Here is a 24,608-nt window from a genome sequence, read left to right on the forward strand (position 1 = left end):
CTGAATGAACTAAGTGAATATATAGGCTGGGGATATTCTGTTGTGTGTTAGAAAATACTTTTGTATGACTTTATGGACAAATACTTAGGAAGATATAAAGCCCATGCAGTTAAATTCAGCCTTGAATATGAAATGGATATTTTAAAGCTCTACTGTCTCTAAAAACATGATGTTTTTCTCTTTTCATAGATAAAGTCTTCAAAGGGAACAAATTCACAAGAATGTATTCCTCTTGTCCTTTATTACCATAATGAAATGGTATTTGTCTCTGTGTCCCTATAGATCCAGTCTAACTGACACTGGAATATGGATTACAGAAGTGTGGATTTAAAAATGTGTAAAATGCTGCTTTGCAAAAACAAGTGTTAAAGGACAGCCTTAAAAAAATGAAGAAAACTCCAGAGTCATCTTTCCCATTAGATTATCCATTACTTCTGTTACAAGTATATTCTTTTATATTTTGGGGAGCACAAGGTTTTGTTATCTTATTTCTTTCAGAACATTGTTAAAAGAATATCTAAAATTTATTTGAAAGCAGGTGAGAGACAGGGAAAAAAAGACTTTTTTTTTTTTTTGAATGTGCATAGTCAACTTTCTGTATCATCTTTGTGGGCTGAGTCCTGCCTGGGTAGCTGTTTTTGTGACTGACTTAGCTGTTTGCATTGTTTTGTCTTGATGAACAGCTGTTGGCATATTAAGAGAATGTTAACATTCGTAAAGGGCACAGTTTGTCCAAAAATACCTGCTCTCTGATATTTCTGCCTCCCCCCTTCCCCCCACCTTAAGTAAAAATTTTATTTCCTAAGGAGAGGAGACTGTTGATTACACATCCTGCTTAGTTTGCATTTTATACCTTCCTTTTTTCAAGCTGTATCTTGCTGAACTTCGCAGCATCGCCAAAGTGCCACCCGCAGCTCCCTGAGCTCTCTGTGGCCTCCTCCAGGAGCCAAAAGCAGTAGGGCTAAATACATACGTGAATCTGAAGAGAGCAGATAAAATGTTATATTTTACTGGCAACATAACAAACCCCACTGAATGGGACGTGTAGTGCCTCTGTGTAGGCTGAGCCAAGTTCATTCCTGATCTAATTCTCCTAATTTCTCTAAAATCTCCTTCAGGGAAAAATTTGTCTTGTTTCTATTACTGTGTTCCCCAAGCGATATTTCAGATCCCAGCTAGTATGCCACTTTCGGAAAAAGCAGGAGGGACTAGCTAAAAGAAGGGACTGAGCTGGAGGTACTAACTTAATCAAGAATCCAGTGCTGTTTATTCACAACTAAATGCAGGAATTTCTCCACAAGATTTGGACAACGTTATTTAAACAGCAACATTTACAAAATCTGGACAGTCTAAAAACACTTGCAGGTTTTTAAAATTTGTTTTCAAGCTGCATTTTTTTTAAAAAAAACCCCTCTCCCCAAAACTGACTGACAAAACTATAATTTGTTTTTAGTTTTTCTGTTTTTCCACTTTACTGCTTGATCCATAAGACTGGTTCTGGAGCTGGTACAGTTTTGTCCCAGCTGAGCTTCTGACTTCAGGTGTTTAAATCCTGACCAAAACCAATTTAAACCAAGTTAAGCAGTACTCTGCAGAAATGCTCTGAAGGGATGGTTTCATATCGGTTCTCCAGGTCTACTGATTTTCTTCAATTGATTTCCTATCAAACATCTCTCCTCACAAAACTTTTCCTTTCTTCTTTTAAAGCCAGTACCTAAATCTCTGTTTAAAATCTTGAGAATCAAGGCAATGCTCTGACAACCGATAGATGCAAACTCGTCACGCTGAATTTAGCTGACGAGGAAAATTAATTAAATCACTGTTCCTCAGCTATGTGGACTTGACAGTGCTAGTATTCCTGACAACTCAAATATTTGAGATACATCTCTGTTTCATTGCAAAGAAATAGAAAAGAAAGAGAAAAACCTTTAGCACATGAAAACACTTATTTTTATCATGCTACTGCACACCTTCCTGTCCAAAACTGCTGTCTGTAGAAAAGTCTACACGCTGCCCTTTGAAGTCAATGGCACAAACTTCTTAAACTTTGATTGCATAACACTTCAAGGAGTTATTTTATTTACCAAAACAGTTTTGCTCAAAAATGAGTAAATTGGTATATTTTTAGCTGTGATACCTTAGTATATAAATATGATGAAAGGAAACAGATTTTTCCATATTCACCAGAGATAGTATATGACACAAAATAAAGTGGTGAAATGCATAGCAGTGATTCTTAATTTTTTTTTTCATTAAGATGCTTCAGGAAATGTAGGGCTAGGGCTCAGTAGGTTAAATGTGATTCATTTCACTATGCTCATTTTTTAAAAAAACTTCATATTCTTTGTTTCTAAAGGGTAAAGAATAACTCAACGTTATTTTTTTTTTCTTAAAACTAATGCTGATTTTTCTCTGCTGATTTTCTAGTGTTATGCTCTGTGGGTAAGATCTGTGATGGCCATTTTGGATGTGTGTATTTAGGCTCATACTTTATGCTTTTATTCTGTTTTCAGTTTTGTACAGAATTAGATGCAGATATCTTCACTGTTAATGTGCATTATGTTTTTAAGTCTTCATTAGGAAGATTTTGCACCACAATTGCCATAACTTTGAGGAGCTGAGTATGAACAGAAAGTGTGGTGGTGCAGGTTCTGGTCTTCCCAAGGAGGAAAGAGGAGAATTCTGGTTTACCAAAGAGATGCCATACAGAACAGTCACTGAAGTGCTTTTCAGTTTGAAAGGGGCAAATCGTAAACATTAGGAAGCAAGCAAAAAAAGGCAAAGTAAAAGGAGCAGCTGGAGGCTAAAATGCTTGAAGGTGTCATGGAGTCTTGCAGCATGTTTAGATGTGCAGTGGGGTCTCAGAGTGAATCTAAATTGATTTTTAAAAGGGTATCCCTCTACTCCCACTCCTGGAAAAAAGGTAGCATTGCTAAACAAGAGTAAATGAGATTTCACGAGTTAAAAACATAGTCTTTAAATTGTAGGGGTGAAATCTGAAGAAGGAAAATAGAAGAGACTGTAAATTCTGATGGGGTTAGATGTGAAGCCATAGTGTGGCCAAAACAAATGGGAACAGTTTTTTTCCTAAGCAAATCAGAAACAGGAATTCCATCTTAGCAAGGGCCAAGAGCTAATTGGGAAAGAGAGCACTGTGGATAGATTGGACAAATGTTCTGAAACAACCTAGGCTAGCATGTGAGAAAGGGAAAAATCATTGTACGAATTAGTTACTGGTTAAAAGATAAGAAACAAAGGTAAGAAGAAATTGTCCATTTTCTTGAAGGAGGATGGTTACTGAAATTTCTGAGGAGGTGTCCCAGAGATCTCAGAATGGGACCAATGCTGTGCAACATATTTCTCAGTGATCTGGAAAAGGGAGTTAATAATGAACTGATAACATTTGTGGATGGTAAACAGTTATTGAGGGCAGTCCAACCTACAGCTAGCTGTGAAGAAATACAGAAGGTTCTCACATTTGTAAGTTACCAGATGATGATAAAATTAAGGTTGGATTTGGTGTGAATAATTGCAAAGTACTGCAGATGGCACATCCTTAGCTATGAACACAAGGATATTCTCTAAGTTGATTATAATCAGATGGAAAAAACATCTTGGAGGCACAGTGGGAAGCTCTTCAACGACAAACACCAGAAATTATTAGGAGGTAAATAGACAGCCAGACAGTGTAGTAGAACGGCATGATAAACTACTAAATAAAATCTGTGATGAACCCATATCTGGAACACTGCATTCATTTCAGGTTCTCCTCATCTCCAAAAAACTAGATCTGTAGTCCCTAAACTATAGAAGATGTAGAGAAAGGCAATAAGGTAATCAAGGATGTGAAGTTGTTTCCATAGGAGAAGACATCAAACATCCCCAAGCATTGGGATGAGATGCCAGAAGAAGACATGGTAGAAACTGGAGTAGTACACAAAAGGTAACTTGAGAAGGACTGATCTCCGTTCCTTGCAACAGAAAATAGAGCAGTTCTGATTGAAGAATACCAGGCAGCAGGTGTTGGGGATTTTTTTAATATTTTCTGTTAGAGAGCATGCATTTAAATGATTAAGTACGAGATACTGTAGAGAAGAAAACATGTATTCAAAGGTAGGACTCCACAAATTCATGGAAGTCAAGGTTGCTGGATGTTATTTAACATTGCTAACGTTGATGTAGATCCAGTTCTCAAGAAGGAAAGCCCCTGCTCATCCCAGGAAGCAGGCATGGTTTCCATAGGAAAGGCTCACAAGTCTGTGCTTCTCTTATTCTCTCTGAGGTGCTGCTGCAGGTGTTTGTTGAAGGGGAGGTGGGCTTGACTTTATGGCAGTGATGCTCCTGTGTCCAGCGGGATGCATACCATACTGCACTGCCCTCCCTGTGAGGCAGGAGGGGGGATTTGTTGTGCAGACAAGGAGGTTTAACATGCATGGAGTAGGAATGAAGCCCAGGAGAAACAAAATCATATATAACTGTTGGCATCTCCTCGCTGTGAATTGCAGTGTTAACTGCCAGGCAGGGTTAGGGCACTTCATGCTGGGTTGTGGCAAGACTGTATTAACTAAAGGAGTGACGGCTTTTCATTGGGGTCCTGTGGGAAAGTTACTCAGAGATCTTCCCCTGACACATTGAGGTGCTTTGATACTACTCTTACAGCTCACCTGGTGGTCCATCTAAAAAGGATGGGGATTTCCCTATAGGTTCTTCACTAAGAAGGCTAAAGCCTTGTTTTTCACAAAGAAATCCCTTCATCATTGTCTGTTGCTTCAAGTGAAAACTGGTGTGATGACTTAATGAAAGTATGAGTACTTCACAGTGCCACTTAGGACAGGGAAATACCCTGGCATCTTTAGTTTTGGTTTGCCAGCCAGTTAATTTGAGGAGTGAAACCAACCAATAAGCATTAAACACAGAGTGTACATGCCGTACCATGGCAATATATGCAGTAGGTGTTTTTTGCCAATACATACATGAGTATGTATGTATGCAGATCTTCCATACATCTCTCAAATTCACTTATAACCCTGCAGTTAGTTGTGTGCATGAGTGTGTCAGATACGTGTACACACACCTGCACGTGGATAAAACAGAAACCCCTTTGGATGCTTTAATTTCCTCTGTTTAATCATGAAACAGGTTGCTCTGTTGCTTTGAAGCCATGATTCATGCTGTTTCCGAGCCAAGTACACCTCCGTCCTCAGCCTTTCACAATGCCCCCCCAGTCCCAGCACCAGCTGCACACGACGTGAAAGAAAATGGGGTGACACTGGCGCAGCTCATCTGCTTTCTGAGATCCTTACTCAAATCCATCGGTTACCATATAAAGCTGTTACAGACCTTTGTGAACAACCTTTTGTTTTCCTTCCGGCTCACAAAGCAGTATGGTTTTCTAGAAAGAAAAATGGTTGGGTGGATGATGTAATGCCTTTTAGCTCATATGAAACAGTACCGTTTGTAAAATGTGCAAATGTGGCTAGCGTTCCTGGATCTGTTCTCCTCTTCTGCGCTTGTTAATGAGTAGGTTCTTGGCATTACAGTGTGTTTGGCTGTGTTTTTCTCCTAGGAGATAGTTATGCCCCTTGGAGGAGATTTCTGGAGATGGTTGTGAGTCCGAATACAGCTGCTAAATCCAACAAAAGCTCCAGAATGAAAAATGAGATGGCTTTAAGCTTTCCCTACTGCAGGGAAACTTGAGAAGCAGTTAAGTATTTGGGAATTCAAACATCTGTATTATTCTTAATGCTGCGGTGAGGTTTCAAATGCACATTGTGAGCATCCTGCTCTTTTGGTGGGGCAGTCTGCAAGCAGATTTCATAAAGACGCAACAATCTGCAAAGCCTGTTAGTGGCAGATTAAACTGGGCATTGAGGGAAAAAAATCCCCACCAACAAAAAAAGTCCATATGTTGAACAGTGTGTTTAAATATCTTTATCCTTCACAATTATTAGTCTCTGCCTCATAATCAAAGAGTTTGTCATCCCTAGACTTTTTCATAGCTCCATCTTAATTTGGAAAAATAGGTCTTTTTAAACACATCTGCCCTAATACTGGTAATATCTGACCTGACAGTATTAGTGTTTAAAAGGTGATAGAAGTTTAACATACTAGCTAAACCTCGTCTGCACTGAGGTGTTTGTATGCCTGTCTGCATATCTGCAAAAAAATGTTTAGCTATATATTAAAATTATACATTTTCCTTCCATAGGTGTGGCTACGAGACCATGCTCTTTCAGATATGCTCTGAAAGTTTTTAGTGTAAAAAAGCAAGGAAAGGAAAAACAGACTCAGAACTTTCAGGTCGTCTTTATAAATCAGAGCTGGACAAAAAGGAGAAAAAAAAAGCCCTAACACAACCTATTCTTGTTTCTTCCTTTGAGGATTAGCTTTGTGCTCAACGCTGCATTTTATGGCTTACCAATTTTTTATTTCTGTACCTAAGCCAGATTAACATTCACTTTCAGCAAAGTCTCTTATAAATGGAGTTCTCGGCAACAGAGAATACTGAGCATATCAAGTTGGCTGAAAAAAACTGTGACTGCAACAAATAAGCTCTCTAGACAATATTTCTATACCGTGGTAATTAAATTTTCTGGGAAAGGAAGAGTTGTTGAATTAAGGTAACACTAGAGAGTTTTCAGATTCTCAAGTAGATGCTGTTTTTTTATATTCTTAATGTGGCTGTATATGGGGCAACCAACACACCTTTTTGCTACCCTATTTCAGAAGCTACGGGTCTGGTTGCTGTTACAGAACACAAAACCTCTTATCTCTTTCTTTGTGCAGTCACTAAGGATGAGAGCTTTGGGAAATGCGGTACCTGGGAAATGCCACCCTGAGAGCAGTTTGCTTAGAGTCCCACCTCAGCACTGGCAGCCACATTGTTTTAAGACACATGTAAAATGATGGAAACTGCTGTTTGGATGACACCTGTGAACCCTCTTGAAGTGACTTGGTTGCCACTAGTAGCAGATACACCACAACTCAGGATCCCAGACAGCTCGTCCCTTAAAACCATAGGGTGCTTTTTTTTTTTTTTTTTTTTTTTTTCCTGATGGGGCATCCTGACATGTTGAACTGAATTATCTGGGTAAGGCAATTTCATGGTTAATTTTCTACAGAATGACACAAGTTAGTTTTGGGACATCAAACTCTTCAGTACTATAAACTGAAAAACACCAGCATAGCCAGGTTTTTCAAGAAGGGGGTGTCTAACTACATCACAGCTATACTCAAAATGTTAGAGTTTTTCTACTCTCTTTAGTCTTTTGTTGTTTAATATTACCTTTGTGGTTGAATAACCTTCATAGCTCTTCATATTGAATCTTCAGCAAGCTTGTTTTCACTTACCAAAAATTATTTCCTATTGCTATGAATGGTAGACCTCACTGGGAAATATGTGCATGGGTGGGCTTAGATTTGATATTTTCTCATGGTTTTTACAAGATGCATGAATATACTAGGCTTTTTAATTGATATACTAGAGTTTTTTACAAAGAAAATTAGATATGTTGTGTATATACAAGCTTGTTAAAAAAATGGCTGATCAATAAATGAACAAAGTGGAATTTACTGTATTTTATTCTGAAGTAGAAAAAAGCTGACTAGCTGTTTAGAAGAGCGGGGTAATGTATAAAGGAATTATTTCAAAAGACAAGCTCTGCAGTACCTTGACACATTTATTTCTCTTCAAAAACTGTGGCAACCCTGAATCTGTAGTTGGAAGCATCATACTAGATGCATAATCATAATGCTGAAAAAAAATTCTATTTTTAGATCATAAAAGCAAACCAGTCTCTGTCTTGGGTTCTCACATTGTGATGTACCAAAATTCCTGGCTGAACTTTAATTTGTTCTTTCTTTGTTAGCAGACTTCCTTCCCAAATCCAGGAATGCACTTCGGGCTGTATGTAAAACAGAAGTTTTGCCGTTGCCATGGGATCAGTATTTCTGCAATAAATGTGTTACTGATACGGGGTGAACTGAGTGGCTGTTCTAGCAATTGCTTTTGTACTGAAGGGGTTAACATAGGTTTAACCTCTAAATAATGGCATCACACAGCTCTGCAGTGGTGCACCCTCAGACTTCTGGAGTGGCAATGAAGAACTAGCCTTTCTTTATGCTGGTGGCAAACAGCAGTGACAATTGTCTTAACTTTTTATTGTTTATATGACAAAAGACAGATGGTGTCTTTTTGTATTTGGCTGTACATAGACCTCTCTGGAATCTGTAAATGTGTGTGTATGAGGGCAGGCTTCTTCAGGGTAAAAAAAAATGGTATTTAAGCGGGTTGACTGCATGTTATTAGCTTCCAGTAATGGGTCTGTTCAGCCAGCATCACCCACAAAGTTACTTTATAGCAAAATTGCTGGAGTCAGCAGGCTTCTGGAAAATAACCACCATTATTGTTTAAATGCTTGTATTCCAGTATTTTTCCACAATTACTGCTGTTCTGCACCATTGTGTCCTCTGTGAGCACCACTGTGGAAGTGAGCAAAAAGTTGTCTTGGAAGGAACAAGCTCTAAATTTTCAGGCTCTCCTGAGGGGGTGGAGGAGAGGTGTTTCATGGAAACTACCTCAATTAAAAACACGACAGTACATAATTGTGGACCTGAGGAGACCTGACACACATTTCATGCCTGGCCTCTGACTGCCTGAGTAAATAGATGCAGTACTTAGCACGGAGAAAAAATGGTTTGGGCTGAGAAGGGTGAGTCATTCAGAGCTGAGCTGCTTTTCCTGAAAATCCACAGAAATTCAATGATTAAATAGACTTTGCATGCAAAAAATCCTGGAGGCAAGTCTTTAATCAGTGTTGAAATGCTTTTCCTTCTGATGTCAGTAGATTTGTTTTGACACAGCATAGTGATGACTATAGGTGTGGCAGTCAGTTTTAGCTGGTAGAGGCGTATGGGTAATGACTGCTCACATTAGGTGAGCACAGTACTGGGTGTCTGACGGGTGTGGTCCTTCTGCTGCAGGTGTTGGATTGAGCGCAACGAAGAATGGACTCTTCAGTAGAAACTGAGAAGGTGCCAGTGAAAGGTGCTGCATGGTCTGGCTGAAGATTTGGAGAGTGAGCAGATGGCATCCCTCACTGCAGGTGAGGTCAAGGTCTGACGAAGCTGTTTCTGATGAACTTGGTTTGAAACACCAGTTCTCACCCCTTGTGGAAAACCACATCTGTTCGTGACACACGGACTTCAGCTGTCCAGCCTCCTGTCCCCGTGTGTGTGTGTGCACTTGCATGGGTGCAGTAACATTCGACTCAGCTAGGTCTTGCTGGTAGGAGAGCGGGAATTTGTATGCCCGACATTGTGGGTTAGTGCATATACAGATGATGGGTTTGGGTGGCAGCATTGTCCCTGGGAAGCTATCCACAGGCTTGTTGGAGAGTGGGTGGGAGAGGGTCAGAGGGTGCTCACCATGATCATGTTCTATTCCAGTACTGATACAAAAGGTTCATGATTATTTTGTCTTCTGTTCTCTTGCTGACCTAATACTGGAACATTTTCTGTAAAAATGAAGGCACAGTAATTAAATCATTACTTATCACTGCCATAATGCAGAAGCACTTAATTACTGCATGTTATATGTCATGTCAGAGCCTACAAGGTTGCTTTTGTCTGAGGCCATTTCCCCAGGGCAAGGAGTCAGCCAAGTTCTCAGTACATCCCTGCCCAACCACGGGACACCTGCCTCTGAGCAAAACACCTTGTTCACCTGACAGCTACACTTGGCGGGGTTCTCCATGTCCTTCAGTGGTGGGAATCTGCTCCTTGTGTTCCCAGGGAGAAAAGGAGTAGCTGGGGTGGATGAAGGAGGTCCTGATTTGAAGCAAGGGGTTACGGGAATGCCTGGAAAAGCCAGTAAAACCCAGAAACCTGGTAGTCTGTGTATGGGAGAAACCCTGAGCTCTCTGCAGAGAGGGAAGAAGGGTGTGGGAGAGACTGAGGTGAGATGACTACCTGGAGAGGATGCTCTTGCATGGGGGTATTCATTCATGCAAGATGCTGCTGGGGAAGGCAAGGGGGATGTAAAGGAAATTCCCCCGTTCAGTCACCGTGACCCTTGCTGACACCATGACTTGTTTTCTACCTCCCATAACACCATTGCTGCTGCTTCCCGCTCTGGAAAGGCTGTTTGAGAGCGAGGCTGAGCTGGGAGAGAGGGGTGTTAGGATGCTCATGCTCCTGATGAGGAGATCAGTTGCCCAGCCCAGCCCAGCCCCATCCAGCTTGTCCAGAGTGTTTCTCCTTTGCCACCTGCAGCCTCTGAGGCCTCCTTGGAATGGGAACCTGGGTTGGTAGGAGGCATACCACTGCTGGCCCTGCTCTTGCTGTGAGGCTGGTTCCCAATGAGTGGAATGGGGGAGACAAGGTGCCAACCACTGCCGTGGCTGCTGAGTTGATCAGCCACTGCCACACTGCCTTTTCAGCAGCAATCCTGATCCTTGACTCTTCCCTGCCTGGCCCTCATCAACTCCGAAGAGGAAAAATATTTTTCTTTTCAGGCTCCGAAGAGGAAAAATATTTTTCTTTTCAGGCAGAAAATTGTAAATAATGTCCCTTGGTCTCCCACAGAAGGGTGTTTAAACCAGCTCTACATGTCTTTCAAGACACAGGGAAGATGTAGTGATGAAGGGAGCAGGCTATATAAATCAAGTAATCCCATGCATGCTTCCCCCTGTTTTGTCTGTCTTTTTAAAAATTCATAAGCTGGGAGACCACCTACCCTGCTGTAATACCTTCCTGAGTGAAATCCAAAAGTGTAGAGGGTCAGATCCTTACCTGCAGTAGGTTAATGTAATGCCATTAAAATCAAAGGAGCTGTTCTCATTTATCACAGTGAAGGTCCTCTTGAAGAAAGCATTTTTAACTGCCAGCATCCTCACTGAGCATGAGGGAATGAAATCCATGGTAATTTGGAGGGAATATTTGGCCTGTCTAGTTTAAAGGTACTTGTTGTTCCTATTTCAGTTGTGCCTAGGGGTTTGTCTTAACTTAAAAACTGTACTTTTGAACCAGAGATTAATTAACTGTAGTGGTTATAATGCTAGTATTATCTCTCTTGCTTCTATGAGGAATTTACAGCGGAATAGTTTGCAAGCAGGCATCCTGCATTTAAAAATAATCTTGTTTTGCAGGCATATATAAGTTATTTTAGATAGTTGCTGTCTCTACCTAAGATCCTTATCATTGTCAAGGAAAAGAGAATTTCTCTGGGGCTGTTATCACTGTAATTCCATGAAATATAGTCAAGTACTGTAAATGTAAACCCTTGTTGCCTGCTGCTGGCCTCTCCTAGGATCTCATAATTCTTAGATGTGAATGGTATGGATGGGACACCTGTCTGCTGGGGTGTTTGATATCAACAAAGGCTGAGAAACTCCAGATGAAATACAGGAGGGTTGCTCAACTTTTAGACAAATATACCTTGGTAAAGGTCACCTGTGAAGGAAAAGATGTATGGAGGATGCCTGGGAAGGTGTTCAGAAAACAGATGGTTTGGTTTTATTTTTTCCCCCTTGCTTGTCTTTCACTTTTGAAATTGAAGTCCTACTGGGGCTGCAAAATTTTACAGTGACTGGAGAAATAGCAAAGTGGTGAATTACTACAGCCAAATGAGATGATGTGCAGTAAGAGACAGGAAAAGATTTTTTTAAATCAGACTACCTCAAACTCTGCTAGTGTGTAATTTTTTTTTTCCAGTGGCTAATTAACATCAGAAAAGAGATCTTTAATAACAATTTTGCTTCTTCATGGAGATGCAAGAACTCAAAGTGAACATCCTTGATGCATCCTTTATCAAGGCTTGGAAAGTTTGAAAGACTAAGCTCAAGATCTTTCAGATAGGTCTAACGTAAAAGGAAATCAAGAAGGTTTTAGCTTTATTCTCTTCATCTGTCCTTTAGCCAGCAGCTGGAATTTAGCCACCAAATAGACAGGGAAGAAAAGCTCCATACCAAATATATATGTACTCTCATGCCAGCTACAATGGAAGGAATATTTGGTGTACAGGTTTTATCTGCTGCTTTAATTCCTTTTCATTCCCCAAAGTTTCAAGCTGATCTGTGTTCCAGCTTTAAGTATCTGTATTAGGACCAGATTTACAAAACCTCAAGCAAAAGTCTGATTGAGATTTTATAAATCTGGCCTTAATGAGGAGACTTAGAGCTGGATTATTCAGATTGTTTTGGAAGTCAGGGGGATTAAAATTTGTCTGAAAGAAGGCAGCTCCTTTAGCATTTTCTTAATGAAGACCCTAAGTTTAGAAATGCCTGTTTAGGAAGAAGGTAGAAGACAGAAATCAAAGCACCTTTCTTTTAAATAATAAAACCAATTCTTCATTTCAAAAGTGCAGGGCAGCCTGGGAGAATGAAGTCAAGCCCAGGAGCCCTTCTTGGTGTGCCAAGCTGTAGTGCCTGCAGATGCTGAGTGAGGGTCTATGGGGATACTGCTCCCAGTGGGGAGGGAACTGAGCAGATAGGAGCTGCTCTTTCTAGCTCCAGCTGGAGCAAGGGCAAGGTGTGGGCTGAGCTCTCTCAGCCAGTGTGGTGGGTTGTCAACTGCTCCTGCCTCAGTGCCCTGAAGCTTCCCCAGCATGCACGGGGCTGGTATGGTGCTCACCCAGTTCATCTCCCAGATCACCCCCAGGTGGGGGGCTGTTTGTGACAAATGTTTCTTCCCCTTTCATTTTGCTTTGTTTCTTCCTGCCAGTCGCTGAAGGAAAGATAGAATCACACACACATATAGAATCATAGAATTCGGTCCTCTGGATCAATGCAGAACAATGACAAGCCTCAGTAGGATCTAAGGCTGGGGGGTGCTCTGCAGATACATGCAAATCCAAGTTCTGCAAAACGGTTTGTCTTCCCCATTCATGCCAGACCCATAATGAGAGGAAGTGTGTTTGGAAAAGAAGTTGTATGTTTTGAGGATGTTTTCTAAATGCAGTGTGTTAACTATACCTCTTGTGCATGCAGTTAGAGGGGCTCTGGTGCTGTGAGAACAAGACCTAAAGAACTCCTTTAAAATGCATGCAGATTGCTAATGTCTGTTTTTAAAGAGAGGACACTGCTTTTATATCATGTTTTCTAGGACTGTCTCCAGGGGAAAACTACATTTACTTCAGTGACTTGAATGAGGATTAAGGGCTCAGAGTATCTGAATGCTTGGCCACTCATTACAACTAAAGGTCTTGGTGTCAGACATCATATCCTAATGGAGTATGTATTAACCAGCTGGCCAGGAAAGTCTAGCTTTAGAAATATATGACATACTGAAGTGCTTCCATTTTGCTCATCGAATTCAGCATGAAGATCAATTTGTGCATCTGCAAGCTCTTCAAAAGTAGCTGACAACAGAATGGCTTGTTTGCTCAGAGACAAACTTCTGTGATTTGTTACATGGTATGTGAGTCTCTGAGTTCACCTTCCTGTCTTGTTTTTGCAGTTATCCTGGGAAAGAGGTTGGGGAAACAACAGAAAACCTTAAGAGAGACTAACTAGCATAAAAAATACACTCTGTGGCAGAATTCTAGGATTAAGATAAACTGTGTTTTATGTGGTCCCCTAATGTATCCAGCTGTCTAAACTATTTTCTCTCACCTAAGATCTGCCAATGTTGGGAACATCTGCTAACACGTTCCACTGCTGGTTACGGATATGCTATTGAGCAAAGCAAGTGCAAAAATTTATATAAAGAGGAATGCAGGATGCTCTTCCTGATCATCTCTATCTACCATAAAAGAACACTAAAGTTCACACAAGGATTTCTGTTTGGTTGGTTGGTTTTGAATTAAATTATTAAAGAACTTACATTTCTCTAAGTCCTCAGGCGCATTTGCACTTTCTCTCCCCTGTTAATGTGCCTGTTAGAAAAGTGAAAAGGTACTGTCTTTTCTTAGACTTGTGGATATAGCTGAGGAAAAAGGCGGGGGGGCGGGGGGAGACACCCAACAGACAAGCTCTTGCAAACTGCAGAAACTGCAAAAAATACTTGCTTGTTTGTTTTTCTCCCGATTATGTCAGTTGGCCTACAAAAACATGTCAGCTCCTCCCACGTACCTTGCCAGGGGCCTTGTATTATGACAGCTAAAACAATACTGTTGCTGTTTAAATGAATGCAGTGTTTTCAATTTTTGAGAACAAATACTATTCATCATCCTCCTAATATTGATATCTGCAGAGGAGAACACTGGTTTACTAATCAACTGCTTGTTTTAAGAGCCTGTCTCAAAACATACCCAACTCCATTGACCATTTTACTAGATAATCTTGTTCTAGTCCAATGTCATCGTTTAAGACAGGGTTTTCTGTCAAAATGGAGAACACACAGACTGGGAAATATGTAATAAGTGGGATTTCAAACAATCCAACTGTAATGTTTTTCACTAAACTGTCAGACAGAGTTTGCCTATTATTAACCAAGGAAGTTTGCACAGATTTGCTAATCAGATTTTGCACTGCTGCAGACTTGGTCTGCAATTTGTATTGCTGCAGAGCCGCAGACACCCCTGTCTATACTGGGAGAGCATAAACACACGGTGAGGCTTCCTTAGCATCTGTGTACCACTGCACAATCCTGAGCACATTTCTGATGATCACTTGCAAGGTTGATAGCAGAGTTTCCAGTGAGGAAGAAGATGACCTTTGTGCACAGAAGGCAGAGTATACTCATGTATGTACGTACAGGCTCACTCTAGAAAAGACTCAAACAAAGTCTGCATTAATAGGATGTAATAAAAGAAAAGTGGTGACTCAGTGTGTGACTAGTTGCATGGTTTCAGATACTTCTAAAATAATTAAATATAAATAATCAAACCATCAATACATTTTTGCTACTTGTCAGACTTCTTAGTAGCACTGTGCACCATCCTGTAGCTTTGCAGTGACAGCTGATGACACATTTCTTGGAGGACAAGGTAGCCGGTTCACAGATCAGATCAGCAACAGATCAGTATTTCAGGCAAAAAGGAAATAATGAAAAAAAATCTCTAGGATGTTTCTGGGCAAACCAAACCAAGGGGACAATATTAAGAGAACAAGAAGTGTTATTATTATATTATCCTACTGCACTGTGTTTCATGATGTTGCAGCACAGAATTCAAGCTGATGCCAACTCTCTGCTTGGCCCTTAAAAGAGATTTCTAAGCATTTGAGGAGAGCTGGTTCAAAATGATGTGAAAAAAAATTGGGTTTTTTTGGAGAAGAGTTGATGTTTTGCAAACAGCTCCAAGTAGTGTTGAAATTTTCCTGCTTTTTTTTTGTTCCTCTGTTTGAAGAGAACTGTGTATGTTAATGTTACTTTACTGCTCTGTTGAAAAATTATCTTGTAACCTTGAGGCATATATATTTGTTTTATTTCATTTTAGCCTATTCAGCTGCAAATCAAGCACAGTGAATCAAAGCTGTTGGTTTAGCTGGTTTAAAATTTGTTGGCTTCCAATTAAAGCCAATAACCATAATGCTTCCATAACACTTTCTGGCTGTGCTAGTCCTCAAAGAAATAATACACTCATACAGCTTTCATTGATCTTTGGAAAGACTGGAAGTCTATTTTGTGAATAAACATATTTTCAAAGCTATTAAAAGTTTCAATTAAACAGTGTGATTTTTGTTCTATCAAATTATTCCTTAGCCTTATTGAAACAGAAAATAGAGCACTTTCTACCATTTATCATTGCTCCATTGTATTAAAGTACACCATTCTGAAATGGTTCATACAAGGCTGCTCACCTATGAAGATGCAAAATGGATGCAATGACCCAGCAATGCATCTGAGGAACTGGCTCTGCTACAGGGCTTTGCATTTAGCCACTGTGGGAGAAAACCACTTCTGAATGCAATTATCCTGGTGCTCCGTGAAGTCTCAGCAGTCAAATGGTCCTGCTTAAATGGGATTCACAGTCTCAGTAGGCTTAAATCTTTGCAGTACTGTGAAAGTTCACAGCACTACACTAATTTACAACAACAAGGGTGTCACGCTTTGTCTTTATGACTGTGGCAATGGTAATGCTGAGCTTGGCTTCCTGAAGCACAGCAGCATTGTAAGGAAATGGTCCGGTCTCAGCTCTCCAGGAATGAAGTTGCTCCTTCAGTGGATAGGAACAGTTAAGCTCAATTGCACAAAACATATGTTGCTTGCATAAGATATGCTTTGGGTGAAAACTCTGCTTTTAATTATAGACGGTTGCAGAAAATGTCAGTGATTAAAGCACAGATTTAGCAGTATTCTTGGCCTGCATGATACCAGCCAGAAAGCATGTTTCTCCTCCTGTTTACTCCTCTTGGAGCAGAATTTCTCCAACTTTATGAAAGTTTTTTATTCAAGTGAAAAAAAAATCAACCAAAGAGAAAAGTAGCATTTCCTCATCTATTCTGTCTCTCAAGGTTTCTCAACAGTGAAACTGCTCAGGATGGGATCCAGAACAAGCTAGGCAGGGCTGTTTTGAAACAGGGAAGAATGGAGATCTAATATTTTACTTCAAAGCAAGAAAGCGAAAATTCAGGTTTAGGTTGTCTGAGGCAAGCTTAGCCTTTGGTGTCCTTTTGCCCATGGACTAATGGGGAATGCCCATCCTTTAAAATCACCAGTTGCCTCTGATAAGTAAAATTCCTTCAGTAATTCTCCAGAGCCTGAGATAATTATATCCAAGGCAAAACTGGCAAGGTTTGAAATCTGATCAGATATATATCCAGCTGAGCATGATCCACTTAAGTATTTGTTCTGATTTAGCCATTGTCATTCCAAAAATACTGCCATGGACGAAAATATAAACATGATCCCTTCTTTTTTAGGACTGTTACCATCTGTATCATAGTTACCAAATGTTTCTTGCTTAACTTGTATTTAAAATTAACCTAGTCTATGCATCGCCTGCCTTTACTGTAAGCATAATATAGTAATCACAGCTCTGTTCACAGAATGTGGTCTACTTAGATAAGCATTTTTCTTTAGCTTTGAGTAATGTTTTCTGACAAGTGCTATTTTTGCTACTTCTTCTATAAATAAGTTCTTATTATTCTGCTGTAGTGATTCACTTCTGTACTCATTTCTATAGAAGTACGTTGAATTACACCAGCTGAGGTTATGGCCTCTACTGCGCTTTTCAGAATGTTTTCTTTTAGTCTCCTCTATTTTTAGGTCAATTACTGAGTCCCCATCACATTACATGACTGAAGATAGCACCTGTCCTTTTATTTATATCCACATATTTTCTGAGTTCCTGTCGCTGCTTTTTTTGACCTCCCTTCCATGTGTAACTGCTTCTCATTATACTATTTCCTGATTTAAGCTAGATTACACAATATCCGTGTAGATTCAATAATCTCTTTGAAAGAACTAATTGAGCAGAAAATGCTAGCGGGAGACCTATGGGTTAACCCCAGCCAAGGCAAAATCCTCAAGCACTGGAAGGAGGATACTTTACATTTTAAATGAGGTCATTAATGGTAAGATCCTATCTTAATCTGAATGCTGTGCATGCAAATATTACTTTGGCAACCTTTGGTGAGAGCAAAATCATGTTTAAAAGAGTATTCACTGGAAAGCCAGGCTCTGCCTGACTCCAGGAGGGATCCTTAGCACCAGGAGGGGCACAAAAGGCTGCCTTCCCTTCCTAATCTCCAGTTTCTGCATTTCTTGAAAGGGCTGACAGAAGTCACTTGATTCTCAAGGTGGCTGCCAGCTAAGCAAGATCAGATGCTCCAGGAGCGGGGAAGAGCCATGGATGTGTCTCTGGTCTCTGTCTGCAGTAGGACTGGCTGCTTGTGACAGAACTGGGAAGGGAACCAAAGCAGCAACCATCTGACCCTCAAAAAACACTCGCTTTTAGTTACCAAGTTTGTACTGTCAAGTGTAATGGCCAAGAGCCAAGGCTCTTCTGTGTGAAGTGCCCAATTAATATCTGAATGAGTATTTGGAGGTTTGGGCATATATTTAGGATTTGTTATCATCTGACTTTTTCTAACCTAAGTTTATTATATGTCATATATGGTTTTATTTGTGCAGTGTATTTTTTTTTCTTTAATTAGTATAGTTTATCCTTAAAAATAAGCTTTACTGATATATCTGTGTCAGTGTAAAGCTAGAATCACTCACAAGTGTGGCTGGTTTTAAATATATTTCCAATATGATTTATAGGGGTAATGTCATATGCGCAAAGAAACTTAAATTTCAAGAAACAGAAGCTCTTCCCAATAATCTGCTATTGTACTAGGATGGATTGCAGTATACTTTAGGTAATTTGGGGCTATTCAAACATTGGAGTTCTCCACATCAGTATTCAGTCTGTATTTTACCATAATCAAAATAAGGCTACCAGTTTCTTATGTTGTCTTTGATTCTGCCTCACTTTACCTATAAAGTGTCATTCCTGTGGATTTTGAGCTGAAATTTGAGCTGTGCCAGCCTTAGCATGACTTCTTGGATCCGACAATGAAATCAACATCTAATACACTGATAAAGAACAGTGAGAAAAATAGGAATAAAATAGTAAGTAATGAGTATAAAATCTTACCAGTGATAGCTGAAGCCTTCTTCCCAAGTATGGCACTGATTTTGGCTCACTAGGAACATTATATCTAATTACCTATTTCTCAACAACAATGTCATGCGATTACAATTTTGATTGTGAAGGTGTGTGTCTAAGATTAAGACTTGAGAGTAAGGTTGGAGTGAGTTATGTGACAAGTGTAAATGGTTCACTTAGAGTTTCTGAAGAAAAAGTGCACTGTTTTCATTTTCCAGCCAGTCTGAACAAAGGCAGCACCTGAAGAACATTTACGTTTCTTGTGTTTTGAGCTCCCATCTCTGGTGTTGCTGTTACTGCTGTTAATTACCCTCTTGGGCTTCTTTTCACTTAGTGCTAATTCTTGGCCCTGGCAGACTGACTCACTGTAAATTACTGACAAAGAAATCTTTCTTTGTCCTCAGCAAATCTGAATAATTAAATTTTTTTTATCATTATGCTTCTTAGCTGACATTCTCTTCCTGAAAGAAAGAAAGGGGCATGTTTAATTAAAACAAGAAAGTGCTGAAGTTAAACAACATTTCAGTCACACTGATAGCTGAATAACATACAATTTTTTCAGGGTAACAGGCCTGCCTTCTCAGCACTATTTACTCTACTGCTAATGTAATGTAAGCCTGGTTTTGCAGCAACAATCTGCCAAAAAGCTAAATAATTTTCAATTAGCAGAGAGGAAGCCTTATGTTTGCACCTCAAAAACTTCTATAATAATTCACTGAGGACTTAGGCCTCGGAAATGCCAGGCAACTTCTGCCCCACTGAGCTGCAGTTGCAACACCATGCAAAAACCAGAGGCTGAGGGGATGCCCAAAATCAGGCGGCAGAGCTGTGCCCCTGTGCCCTGGGCAGCCACCTTCCTGCTGCAGGTGTTCTCAGTTCAGGAGGACCTGAAATCTCGCATTCAATGAGGTGGTGCTTTCGGAATATACATTATCAGCACCTCATTAGCTACCATACTGCAGGGGACCTGCAGTAATTGTGTGGGTGTTATGACTGGCGGCAAATATGAGGTAGTTTGTAGTTGCTGCAGGCTGAGTGAACAAGGTGTGTGTGTCGGGGGGGATTAATTGTGCTGATATGAGTGTGTACCTTTTTTCTTCCTACTTGGAATTTCTTTGGCTTTTCATGGCCAAGATGCTCCAGAAAATTCTTGCCTTTATTGAAGATGTAACAAGCACCAATTTAATCTGTACCGACTCTTCATGCTTAGTCTTAGATTTATCTAAATGTCTTCAAAAAACAGAAGGAAAGATCTCACACCTCCCAAAATGTCTGCTTCAAGAGCAAAACCTGAAGTGAATAAAGAAAGCATTAAAATGGTTAAGTTAAGCATTAAACTATGTGGTTTAAAAGTTTCAATGTACATTTGAGTATTTCTGCTCTTTAAAAAAGACAGAAGAAAACACCACCTGATGTGCATAGAAGTGGTATTTAAAATGTTTGTCCTGAAATAGCATGTTCCCAGGCCTGGCTTCACGTGAACAAAACATTCCAGCTTTCCTTTATACAAGTCAAGATCACTGGATGTGTTGAAAAATCATCTAAACACTCCTTTTCAGTGCCTAGTATATGTGTGTTTATGTTTCCAGCATGGATAACTGCTATAGAGCTCATCACTGTCATCACAGAAATTACCAAACTGGAAGCTGATCACTTTGGGCAGGTCCCCCTGCTTATGCAGAGCAATGTGCAGAGCAGCATGCTGTTTTCAGGATGGCATCCTTCCAACCAACAATGGTAGTTTAATGTGCTTTCTCCAGTTCTGGGGGAAAAAAGTGGTATGTACAAAATTCACATTGGTGTCAATGTTAGATCCTTCTCTGCTTACTGATGAGTAGTTAGAATAGCTGCAGGATTCATCTGTGCCAGTGTAACTGCATTAGGATAGAAGAGGAGTTTAGGGACTTGCCTAGGGCAGAAGTGCAGGGTGCATAATGATCTGTGCCGGTGGCCGGACAAGCCATATTTGGGTATGGACATTAGCATGACTGACAGGTTGAAAGAACCTTGAAAACCTTCAGGACTCCAAATCAGGAAACGCAATTACTGCATGATGTGGGTGAATTTAATGAAAAAACAATGATGGCAGTGAAACTGTAGCCATTTTTCTCAGTGCTCCATGTGAACTGCAAAACCAGATCTTAAAAGGGACAGAGGGAAGGATCAATGTAATAAACTCTAGTGCACATTTCATTAGGGTTGAGCCATAAGAAACAGCAGGACATACTGTAATAGTGATCCCCTTTTAGAATGTCAGCAAGGGTGCTAAGAGCTGTATTTCAATCTCTTATCAATGGAAGCACTCCTATTCCTCATGTTAAGACAATAAAAAAGAAGACCATTAGCCTCTTGTCCAGATCTCTCTTCTGACCCTAACCAGACTTCTGAATCAACCAAGGAAAATCCTATCTCTATATGACCAGCCCAGATTTTACATCAAATCCACGTGAATGCAGAGGTGGAAGACTCTGAACAGATCCTGTGACCAAATGGAGTTATCTCCCAAGTGGGAGGGAAAGAGATGCTTTAGGGCATGAGTCCTCCTCTTCTGAAGGTGATGCCTAAGTGACAGATAGGCCACGCCTATCTCATTCCTGTGACTGGAGGGCCACCACAGTGAGTTACTTATTATACATGTCTATGCTTTAAATGTCTAAAACTGGGTGAGGTGAGCCTCCTTGGGGAATACATGATAAATACATAGTCAGTGAAGCCTCCTCTCTAATACCAGTATGAAGAGCCCACTACATATGACTTGGTATGTTGACGCATGAACACATAGGTTGGATGGATGCTTCTGTGCACTAAAATCAGTGCAAAGAATCCTAATGAGTTCCTAAGAACTGGACCTGATGCTTTTAAAATTGTCATGTACTTTTTCCTGTTCAGCTTCAATGCCTTAATTTTTCAGTTATTTGAGATAAACAGCAATTTACACTCCTAAAAATTCAGTGAAAAAAATGATGCAGTCATAACGTTCTTACCTACAGCCAGGGGAAATGGAAGTAAATGGATTTGTGTTTGTTTGAACATCTACCAATTTCCTATGAAGATAAAACCCACAATAAATTTTCTGGTATCCTATACACCAACATTTATTTTAAACTTCATTTTCAGTGAAAACAGGCTTTATCAGCCCCACTCATGCCTCTGACTTAATTTGTAATGATGTTTTCCCAGGCACCATAATCTGAATAAATGGATAGAATTTCCCTATCTACCTCAAAAGCAAATAATTTAATCTTTTCATTGCAAATTCAGTGCTCTAGAGCATTCCATCTAGACCAAATTAAGGTCCTGGGTTGTAAATCTGACTTTACCATCTGGTTTGTGCTTAGAGTTCAAACAAAAGCCTTCAGGAGTGAAACGACATCCATCAAAGGGTAGAATCTGGCTGCTAGTGCAGAAACTTGGTCTACAGCCTGGCACATCAGATGAAAGCACAGGATTCAAAGCTAATCTGGGATCCAGGCATATTAACTGGAAGTAATAGATCGAAGCATACAAGAGTACATTTCTCTAAGGCTAATGTGTGCTCTGATTTGTATCTTGCACTTATTATTGATCTTAGTGAGGCTTCACAAGCAAGGTACATGCAAGTACAGAATTTGTTGCTTTGTATGTGAAGCTGTACTTTCAATATAGTTGGTGAGAAAGTGAGAAAACAATTAAGGAAGCAGTTGTTTGGGCTGCTGAAAAAGAATGAAGAAAATGACGATGACAAACTAAATGCTCATATATGAGCAAGGACAGATAGTCTCACCTGAATGTTCTTAAAGAGCAGACAGAGATAATTGCAGAGGCATTATCAATCATTTTTGACACTTCATTAAGAGCAGATGAGTTTCTAGTGGAAGAGCAGATGAATTTCCAGTGGACTGAAGGACAGGAAAGCCAAGGTACAGCCAATAGTTAAGTAGGTAATAAATAGAAGAGAAAGATGTGGATCTTTGATGCAAGCTTCAATACCCAAAGAAACAATAAAAGGGGTTATTCCCAGACATTATTGCTATGGCTTCCAAGTGTGCAATTTTGGGGGTCCTGTGGGAGGGAATGCTCTCAGGTCCAAGGAGAGGCAATCAGATGGGCAGGAATATATTGAGCTAGTAGTTTCTGACTGAGAAGTATGACACCCCCCTCTGACTGAGAAGTATGACACCCCCTACTCTCCACCCCTGATTCCTCATCTGTCCCCACCAAACACAGCATTTTATATTTAGAATATATTTGGAGAGAATAAAAAAAAAAAAATAGTTATGATCAATAGAAGAACCCAAGTAAATGATGAGACACATGCTTGCTCTGTGATGGTCAATCTAATTTAAGCACTCCCATGGTCCTGTCATATTGGGGAGTGATTTTGAATAATATTACTGGATTTCATTTAGTACACAGAGACATGTATGCATAGAGGCTAGAGGTGGACCAATGGGCAGGCATGTCCTGGCAGAGATAAAATAAACCATGCCCTGAATCTTCATTTTTCTTGCTAACAAATCCCAGTCTGAGTTACCCAAGTGGTTTCTGGAGCCCTTGAATATCATTCTGATATTTCTTTCCACTATGGGGTGGGTTGTTTTGGTCCATTGGTTTAAGACAGCTCTTTTGGGGATTTCTTTCCTAGAATATATATGAATGTCCATTAAAAAAGAACAATAACAGAACCATTAATATATTGGAGCAGATGCTTAATTAATATAAAGGCAATGATGCTATGCTGATATATGCAAGCTAAATATCTGTCCTATTGAATACTCAGAGAAGACACTTGCCAACCATATATCTATGCTTCATTGCCTTGTTTTCTGTATGCCCAAAGAAAGCCAAAGAAAATTAGTTCTTTCTTATACCACTCATAGCCAGGAAAGGATCTGTCATCAGTCATGAAAACACTTGAAATATGGATGCAGTGGCTTCATTGGCATGGTCTTCCATGTCTAGCTTGTTACCTTGCTTTAGAGGCCAGAGGATTTTTTTTCCCAGTGAATGGGTTTCTGACATTTATGTCAGCAGAGCTGGCTGGGGCGGTGGAGGGGAGTGTGTGCTTTACTGCAATCTCTTCTCTGAATTTTATTTAACTTAACTTCATTTTTTAAGGTACTTGATTTTTCTACATGTATGTCTTACTATTATGCATAGACCATTAATCTATTCTCCTGAGATCTCCAACTTTTAACATTTAGTCATTCATAACATTTTCAGACAGCTTTTTGTAGCTATTGTAGTGTTAAACTTTATATTACTAGAATTTCTTAGAAATGTTGGGATATGACATTGCTTGGCACTTGCCAAGGGACCCTGGTACCTTTCTTCACAAGCTGGCAGAAGATCAGGATTGTAATGATACCTGAAATCTTAGATAGGACTGTTTTAAGGCTTTATTTTATTACAAATGTAGATGCTGTTTTCATTTTGTATCTAGGATGGGCATTAAATTAAAAAGTGCAGATGCTTTCAATTATACTCTAATGTTCTGTATCAAGATAGCTTTCATTTTTCATGGCATTGCCCAGTTGCCCTGCTCCCTTCCCTGCTGGCTTCTGCACCCAGAGCTTCTAAGCACTTGGGAATTACCCTGGGATGGAAAATAACAGGTGTCATTCATTTGCCACCTCTTATGCTTTGGTAGTAAAATCATAGAATCGTTCAGATTGGAAAAGACCTTTAAGATCATTGAGTCCAACTGTTAACCTAACACTGCCAAATCCACCACTAAACCATGTCCCTAAGCACCACATGTACATGTCTTTTAAATACCTCCAAGGAAGGTGACTCAACCACTTCCCTGGGCAGCCTGTTCCAATGCTTGACAACCCTTGCGGTGAAGAAATTTTTCCTAATATCCAATCTAAACCTCCCCTGGTGCAACTTGAGGCCATTTCCTCTTGTCCTATCACTTGCAACTTGGGAGAAGAGGCTGACACCCACCTTGCTACTGTCTCCTTTCAGGTAGTTGTAGAGAGTGATAAGGTCTCCCCTCAGCCTCCTTTTCTCTAGGCTAAACAATCCCAGTTCCCTCAGCCGCTCCTCATAAGACTTGTGCTCTAGACCCTTCACCAGCTTTGTTGCCCTT

Source organism: Pelecanus crispus, chromosome 2, assembly GCF_030463565.1.
Source record: "Pelecanus crispus isolate bPelCri1 chromosome 2, bPelCri1.pri, whole genome shotgun sequence".
Lineage (NCBI taxonomy): Eukaryota > Metazoa > Chordata > Aves > Pelecaniformes > Pelecanidae > Pelecanus > Pelecanus crispus.